The sequence below is a fragment of the Eschscholzia californica genome, unplaced genomic scaffold, assembly GCF_041429995.1.
Source record: "Eschscholzia californica isolate CP2 unplaced genomic scaffold, dmEscCali1.0.p SCAF_4, whole genome shotgun sequence".
NCBI classification, from domain to species: domain Eukaryota; kingdom Viridiplantae; phylum Streptophyta; class Magnoliopsida; order Ranunculales; family Papaveraceae; genus Eschscholzia; species Eschscholzia californica.
The window spans coordinates 42,720,656-42,728,256 of NW_028238461.1; the positions used below are offsets into that span (position 1 = coordinate 42,720,656).

The 7,601-nt window shown below is 35.5% G+C and overlaps 1 long non-coding RNA gene across 1 annotated transcript; it reads left to right on the forward strand.

Annotated features, from left to right (window-relative positions):
- Positions 1–3,624: 3,624 nt before the first annotated feature.
- On the forward strand, positions 3,625–7,301 carry LOC147544855 (uncharacterized). The gene is made up of 3 exons (XR_015223491.1): positions 3,625–4,245; positions 4,458–4,534; positions 6,920–7,301. It is a non-coding gene; the product is annotated as an uncharacterized LOC147544855 (long non-coding RNA).
- The last annotated feature ends 300 nt before the right edge of the window (positions 7,302–7,601 follow it).

Below are 7,601 nucleotides of genomic sequence, written 5' to 3' on the forward strand. Positions count from 1 at the left end.
AGTCGTTATGCGATTATGTCTTTGACAATGGCAAGGCAGTGTATCGGATATCGGGGTACAACCGTTGTGATTGCAGCAACTTGTGATATAAAGTTATTCTGCTAACTGCAAAGTTTCATCTAAATTTTGTCAATTATGGAGTTGAAAACCCTGCTTTTATTAACCCCGGTGAAGAGTTGAGCTCCAAGATATTTGTCGGAAAGAGTAGCTTGTTTAACTTTAAGATTATAAACAATCATATGTTTGAATTTGGTTTGAGAGTTCTTGAAAAAGAAGATATTAGATTTCCCATAATTTATCATTTCGCCAGATGACTTACAAAAGATTTGAAGAATATTATTACGATTATGAATATTATGAAGAGAAATTTTACCAATGATAATGCATCTGGGTATATTTCTTTCATATGTTGTTAGGTCTGCTTTGATTTCAAGGTTGTCATCCTCATCAAGTCAGTTTCAATGTGTAAACGTATCCTTCTCTTCTTTTTTACTAAGCGACGACTCGGAAATTTCAGTGAAGGCGACCAACTGGGTACCAACTTCTTTCATTCTATTCTAACTTCTTTTATTTTCTCTTATAGAACTAAAATATTATATCATAAAAAGTTGCTTTTAGTTTTAGATGGGTTGTTATTAAGGTAGTGGTTGTGGAGATTGACAGACATGACAATATCCACCATTGTCATTGTGATTGGTTGGAGACGTTTAAATTAGAGTTATTACCTATTTGGCCCCCTACTTTGTGACCAGCTTCCCTTTTGACCCTTTATTTTTCATAAATTCAAATTTGGCCCCCTATTTTTTATGTAAATGGCGTAACTACCCTTCCTAATTATAAAATAAAATATTAAAAATAAAAATATTTCCACCTCACCTCTCTCTCTCCACCTCATCTCTGTCTTCTCCGACGAAGGTCGCCGATCGAAAAAATTTTCAACCGACGACCTTAAAAAAAAGGGTTATTTCCCAAATGGCCCCCAACTTTGTGACCAGCTTCCTGCCTGGCCCCCTAGATTAGCAAAAATACCCGTATGGCCCCCTTTTGCAGTTATCTTTAACTTTCCGTTACTCTCTCTCTCATCCATCTCATTTTCTCTCTCTGCCACATCATCTGTTACGCCACCTCATCATCTTCTCCGGTGAAGGTCGCCGGCCGGCAAATTTTCCAGCCGGCGACCTTCAAACATATAAAAAAAAAAAAAAAAATCTCTCTCCCCTCCCTCTCTCTAAATTTGTTTTTTTTCTCTCTCTCTAAAAAAAATATTTTTTTTATTTCCTCTCTTCTTCCTCTTTCTCTCCCCCTCTCTTCTTCTTTCTCTCTAAACCTCCGGCGACTTCGTCGGAGGTAGGACAGATCTTCAAGGTCTGTTTTGATAGTTGAAAAGAACAGACCTTGAAGGTCTGTTCTGTTCAGTTCCGAAGAGAACAGATTTTTGTTCTGTTCCGAACAGAAACAGATCTATGTTCTGTTAAAGAACAAATCTCTGTTCTTTTTTTATATGTTTAGAGAGAGAGAGAGAGGGATATGAGAGAGGGAGAAGAAGAGAGAAAGAGGAAGAAGAAAGAGGAAATTTAAAAAAAAATTAGAGAGAGAGAGAGGTGAGAGAAATTAATTTTTTTTTTTTTAGGTTTGAAGGTCGCCGGCCGGAAAAATGGTCGGCCGGCGACCTTTGCCGGAGAAGACGATGAGTTGGCTAGAAGATGAGGTGGCAGAGAAAGTTTATGAGATGGAGGAGAGAGAAATGTTGACTGGTTAACGGTGTTATAACGGAATCTCAAAAAGGGGGCCATATGGGTATTTTTGCTAATCTAGGGGGCTAGGCAGGAAGCTGGTCACAAAGTTGGGGGCCATTTGGGAAATAACCCAAAAAAAAACTCTCATCTCTCTCTCTAAATATTCTGGCGAAGGGCTTTCCCTTCGCCGGAGGTCTGTTGAACCAGACTAAATGTTTGGTTCAACAGATTTGAAGGTCTGTTCCGAATAGACCTTCGAAGGGTCTGCTTGGAACAGAACTTCGAAGGGTCTGCTCGGAACAGACCCTTGGAGATCTGTTCTGAACAGATCTGAAGGTCTGTTCGGAACAGACCTTCGGCGAAGGGAAACCCCTTCGCCGGAGTATTTAGAGAGAGGAAAATGAGAGATTTTTTTGTTTGAAGGTCGCCGGCCGAAAAATATTCCGGCCGGCGACCTTCGTTGGAGAAGACAAAGGTGAGGTGGAGAGAGAGAGAGAGGTGAGGTAGAGAGAGAGAAAAATATTTTTATTTTGAAGGGTAGTTACGTCATTTACATGAAAACAGGAGGTCAAATTTGAATTTATGAAAAATAGGAGGCCAAAAAGGAAGCTGATCACAAAGGAGGGGGGCGAATAGGAAATAACTCTTTAAATTATCTCTCAATTTATGTATTATCTGTTTAGAACATTTAGAATGTTTACTACTGTCTTTGTTATTAGTTTCGTACATTTCTAATGTCTTCAATTGTCTCTGTTCTTCTTTGAGATATTTCAAATGTCTATGTTATTCCTTTAGGACACAAGACCAAAGACATTTTAAGATATTTAGGTTTCATGGGCATTGGTGGACATTTTAGTGTAAACTTGAAAACTTTTTAGAGAGAGAGAATGTCTTCAAAAACATAGATGACATTAGTGGATATTTTGATAAAGAAGATAACAAAAATAATAAATAAATAATTGTATTATGAATAGCAATATTACTAATAATTTTGTTAAAGTACCATTATTAAATAATAACATTATAATCATAACATTATAATAATATAATAATAGAGTAATATAAAACAATAATAATATTATTATACCAATTATCCACAGATTTCCCGATGTCTACAAAGGTCAAAAAAATATATTTTTAAATATCAGTAAATATATATAATTTTATAGAACAAAGTAATAATAGTTTATCAATGTTCACAAATATCCAAATGTCCACGAAAGTACAAAAACCTATTTTTGAAATATCAATAAAAATATTTTATTTCATATGATAAGATAACAATAATAATAATAATAGACCATCAATTTCCATAGATGTCTAGACGTCCACAAAAGTATGAAAAGAACTATGTCACTTAACTCTAGAACTATGAGGTCGACACAAGTATCCTAGGAGCCTTCAACCCTACTCTGGCTCTAAAACCAACCAGGTCAATCCTAGTCAAAGCTCTTCTCTAGATCTTGGAGTAGTAAGGGAAGTCTACGGAACTTAACTCAATCCTTAAGCCCGTCTTTCCTCAAGACACATGAAGGCGAATCCGAGTCTCGACTTTCCCAACTTAAGCCTTAACCTGATCTGAAGTTCGGGCGAGGCGGAGAAATCAACAAAATCTAAGTAACATGGAAAACAAGAATCCATCAGAAAACACTTTCCATATATAACCTACAAAATCGACAAAAAGATCTATCAATGTGAAATATATGCAAATAAAGAAATTTATCCTTTTAAAACCATCGAAGTGTGGCTCAATCTAAGTAGGTGATGCCCCAACGCAGTCGGCCAACTGAGCCTGTATAAGGTAATGGGTTGGCCGTAATCAATCATGGAAGGTTCAATCTCTAAACTTCTTTCATTCTTTCTATTTGAAGACATTTTATATATTAATGTCCATCAATGACCTCTGTCCACTACCTCTCTCTGGTCCAAAGCCTGAACTCTCTTTCTCTTTTTAGTGTGAACACTATAGATATTACAAATTACAAGAATACTTTACTAATAAAGTTGCTTTTTTTTAATCTTCTTTTTAATGCACTCTGCCAATTCTCTCTCTAGTCTAAAGCATTCAACCTCTCTCTCATCTCTATAGATCCTGCAACCACTATAAATACATTCAAACATGTCAATTACTTAGCCCCAATACTCAAAATGGAATTCTAATTTTTTCTTTCTTTCTTAGAAATTTCTTAGGGTTTTAATTAGAAAACCACTTAATTAGGAGAGTGTGTATTTGATGGGTTTCCAATCATCATCATTATCATCTCCACCAACTATTGCTCCATTGTCTTCCCATCATTATTCTCACCAACATCAACTCAAACTCTACCAAGCTTTCATATTTTCAGTTCCTGCCCTTTTCACTATAGTTCTATTCCTTTTGTTTTATGTCTTTTACCTCAAAGGAAAAAGAAGAAGCTCTGAGTTATTGACCTCTCATCTACCTTCTTCAACACTTCCTTTAAGCAATACTAGTTACCATCAAAGACCCATTCCTCCTCTTGTTTCTTTGGTACTCTCTCTCTCTCTCTCTCTCTCTCTCTCTCTCTCTCTCTCTCTCTCTCTCTCTCTCTCTCTCTCTCTCTCTCTCTCTCTCTCTCTCTCTCTCTCTCTCTCTCTCTCTCTCTCTCTCTCTCTCTCTCTCTCTCTCATTTTAGAGTTTTACTAGTGTTGCTTAATATTTCAGTTTCCTGAGTTTGTTCTTGGTTTGTTTGTATTAAAAAGGTTGACTTGAAAGAGGAGCTCTCAAAGAAGCTTCAGACAGTCATGTTTGATGAAGAATTGACAGCAAATGATCCACAGTAAGTAAACATGATTTACAAATAATTACACCATTTGGCCCAATTAGTGCTCTCCTCCTCCTCCTCATAGCTATATAGGATAACTCCTAGAAACTTTAATAGTCTTTACTTTGTGACGTCGAATTGTCGATCATATCCTGGCCGACCCAAACCCAAACCGACCCCAGCGATGGCTTCGGGCCCAAACCTTCAACTTTACAAGTTAAAATAACAAAATAATTTAACAAAGAATGTTCAACTAAATTGGGGCAGGAGTCTTATGTTATACTAAAAACGTCTAGACTTCAATCCACCTCGTATACGAGTTTTTGTTATTCTTTAATTTATTTCTACAACATTTCACAAAAACAATCTCTACAAGTCAAGAAGTTGAAAAAAATCCTATTTATTTGTGAGTTATTTTCGGCAACTTTCCTCTTACCGTCTTCTTAGGTTGAAGAAAGTGAGGTATAAAAATGAGAGGATGGAGTAGATGTGAGTTGGACAAAAGAAAATATAATTACAAAAATACCATTAATGTATAGCTTAGAGGCTTGACAAAATTTTGGAGGGCGAACAAGAAGTCCGGACACAATTAGGGACCAAATCGACCATTTGGTCACAAATTGGGGGCCAAACAGAAATAACTCTAAATTTTAATAACTTAATCCTTTCAAATGAATTATAACCCTCGTAATTAATTGTAAACTGATTAAGGTCACTGATTAAATAACAGAACCGAATACTCTACAGATACCCGTTTTTTGTAGGTTCCAGTTCTAGATCTTTGTATTATATAGCCGACACCGAAACAATTAGGAACCAAAACGTAATTTGTAATCGATTCTCATTCTGGATAGTGATATACAACATGTTGACACCCCTATTACGAAGATGGCAAAATACAAGCCTCAAGGACAAGGACACAACAATAGAAGCAAAAAACTCGATTACTACAAAATGTTCAAGACCTCTCCATCAGTACTAAGGTCTAAAAACCTAATCTTGCTTAACCACAGTTGTTTGTTTCTGTGTCTTCCTCAGACACCCGCTACTTTTTTTCCATTCAGATACACCATGATATAGTTGCTGGTAAGCTTCATCTGTTTAGGCTTATTCTAGTTCCATTTTCATGAAGAAAGTAATTTCAAACCAAATAGTGTTAGTTGGTAGAGTTTTCCACTTCTCTTAAAAAAAATAAAAATTGTTTTGTTACACTTTTGGATATTTCAAATCATTTAACCTAAAAAAGTGACTAATTGATTGACGAGATCTACCGAAATTAGAAGACAATTTTTTTGTCAACAACATAGCTCCATAGGTAGTGCGTGTACTCCAAAATCTTGAAAGTCACAGATTCGATTCCTAGTGGAGATAAAATTCATGATTTATTGTACTTGAGTTATTAAACGTATAAATAAAATAGTTTAGTTAGACTTTGGACTCTTTTTCGTAAGGATTTAAATTCGACAGTTATCATGCTTATCACATCTTATTGATTTACCAATGCCTTTGTAATGACTATCGTAGTTAATTTCCTAATTGGAGTAGAAAATAGGATGACAATTTCTTTTAAAATTAATATTGGACCCTCGATTTAAATGCTCACCCAAACTTAGAGTTGGCACTAACCATCATTTACTTTTTAAGTAACACTACAAGATTTCAACAACAAAAAAAGTGACACTAGAAGACTATGGTTATAGTCATTATATCAATCACAACCATACCATTTACCATTTAGATTTCTTTAATTCAAATAATATATCCTTCCTTAGCCATTGATACAAGCCCATGAATGTAACAAGATTTGATTTCACTAGTGAGTAATGGGGTTAATCAGTCTTCTCGGCGACAATACAATTTGTTATTTTCGGAAAAAAAAAAAGGATTTCTAGATGTGCTATTGTATTGTAATATTCTTTTTGAACATTTTCATTTCTTAATATATTTACCAATCATTCTTAACACTTACAATTATAAAATGAAATCATGAACCAATAGTGATTCAATCAATGCGAATTTTAGGTATAGCGCCAGTGTCTTTTATATGCAGAATAAATGATTATACTAGACCACTAACTACTGTCACGCCTAGATACCACTCCGGCCTAAAGCAGCTAAAACGGTTGCTTTAGACCCCAAAATTAATCGGGCTCAACATTTAGATCTTACATAACCAGTCTGGACGAACTTTCTTTTTAATATTTTAAATAGATTATGAATAGAGTCCAATGGTCTTCTCATACTAGTATATACCGACAATGTTACTTGGTCCGACCAAACAAAAGTTGAAGATGATGTCAGTAATGGATTTCAGCTTCTTGCTTTGTCAGGCTATTTTCTGTCGGGCCAAGTAACTTTTTCTTATGTATATACTGATCCTGTAAACATTGAATTGTGCAGGTGTTGTGTGTGCTTGAGAGACTTCGAGGTTAAAGAACAATTACACCAGATTCCAGAATGTAAACATGTTTTCCATTTGGAATGCATTCATAACTGGCTGAGATCAAACACCACATGCCCCCTTTGCAGGTGTTCGATTATTTGTGCATACCACTGGAAATAATCTACATACCAAAATTGCAGCTTCATCTGCCATCTCCACGGCTCATTACCGTCTCCTCAGGTGTGACTGAATGAAAAAATAATTCCTACGAGCGTGTCGTGTGTTAGTGTGATTGTTAATGTAGCCAACTTTGCAGGTCAATTTGGAAAGAACAAATGTTTGATTTGCTTTTGGAACAAGGGTTTGTAAACATGGTTATTGAAGATTTGAGATTGGACACTGGTTCGCGCCATGATATGATTATTATAAGATTTTTGGGTCGGGGAGTTGAATTGGACACCTTTAAAAAGACGGAAAGACGGACAAATCACTTATTTTATGGGCTTTGATAACTCAACCTTGCCATATATCAAGAGACATATACAAAATAGTTAGGTCTTAGACGAAAAGAATATTTGAAACACTAAATTAGAAGTCCAGCAACTCCACTATTTAACAAAGATAAGCTTTATATCCTCCAACCATCTCCTCTATTATTATTATTTTTATAGTTATTGATGGGCCAAAATTCAATTAAAG